The sequence below is a fragment of the Mandrillus leucophaeus genome, unplaced genomic scaffold (genome assembly GCF_000951045.1).
Source record: "Mandrillus leucophaeus isolate KB7577 unplaced genomic scaffold, Mleu.le_1.0 Scaffold2038, whole genome shotgun sequence".
Classification (NCBI taxonomy): domain Eukaryota; kingdom Metazoa; phylum Chordata; class Mammalia; order Primates; family Cercopithecidae; genus Mandrillus; species Mandrillus leucophaeus.
The window spans coordinates 3,444-4,348 of record NW_012102075.1 but is presented as its reverse complement, the minus strand read 5'-3'; the positions used below and the strand labels follow the sequence as shown (position 1 = coordinate 4,348).

Below are 905 nucleotides of genomic sequence, written 5' to 3'. Positions count from 1 at the left end.
CAGGCCTTATTAGTTCTGCTTTGCAGATGGGAAAGTGAGTCTGGGAACCTGGAAGGGAATGGCCAGAGCTGCCCAGGTGACCACAGGCGCCTGGAGGCAAGCCAGGTGTGCTGCCCGGGGTCTGCATACCTGCTCCTGAGGGGCCTGTGCCCTCCCTGCCCCGGGGAGCTGCGTCCTCACACCTGCCCCTTTGGCCTGCACCCCAGGGGACCGGCTGAACGAACGCGTGGACTACCACCGGCTGGCCACCCTGCACCACCGGTTGGGCCATGGCAAGCTGGCGGAGCACTTCTACCTCAAGGCCCTGTAGCTCTGCAACTTGCCCCTGGAGTTTGATGAGGAGACCCTCTACTACGTGAAGGTGTACCTGGTGCTCGGTGACATCATCTTCTATGACCTGAAGGTGGGTGGCAGGGGCAGGGCTGAAGATGGGTGGGGAGAAGCAAGGCTCGGGGTGTTCCCAGACCCCTTGGAGTGGGATCTCCACCCGGACCCCAGAGGCCTGGGTTCCAGCCTTTCTTAGGAATGGCCCAGTGGCCTCCCTGGAGCTCTACACTCAGTTGGAGGAGCCGGCAAGGTTAGCAGGTAAAACCCAGCTCCCAAGATGGCCAGGCCCCACCCTCAAGAACTCAGTCTCAGCCAGGGAGGCTGACACATGAGTGTGCAATGGTGGCCTCCGAGTAAAGAAGGGGGATTATAGTCAGGGGGGCCCTCCTGAAGGAGGTGACACCAAAGCTGAGTCTTGACAGTCAAGTGTCAAGTTGCATTTAACAAAGAAAACAGGTCGGGAGAAGGACATTTCGGACGACAGCATCATCCTCACATTGAATCCACGTTGCAAGATCCAACCCAAATCCTGGCGCCTCCTCTAGGAAGCCTGCCCAGGGTGCCAGCCTGCACTGAGC

The 905-nt window shown here is 59.7% G+C and overlaps 1 pseudogene; it reads left to right on the top strand.

Annotated features, from left to right (window-relative positions):
• The window catches only part of LOC105539360, a 14,045-nt pseudogene extending 13,642 nt beyond the window's left edge, over positions 1–403 (top strand).
• The last annotated feature ends 502 nt before the right edge of the window (positions 404–905 follow it).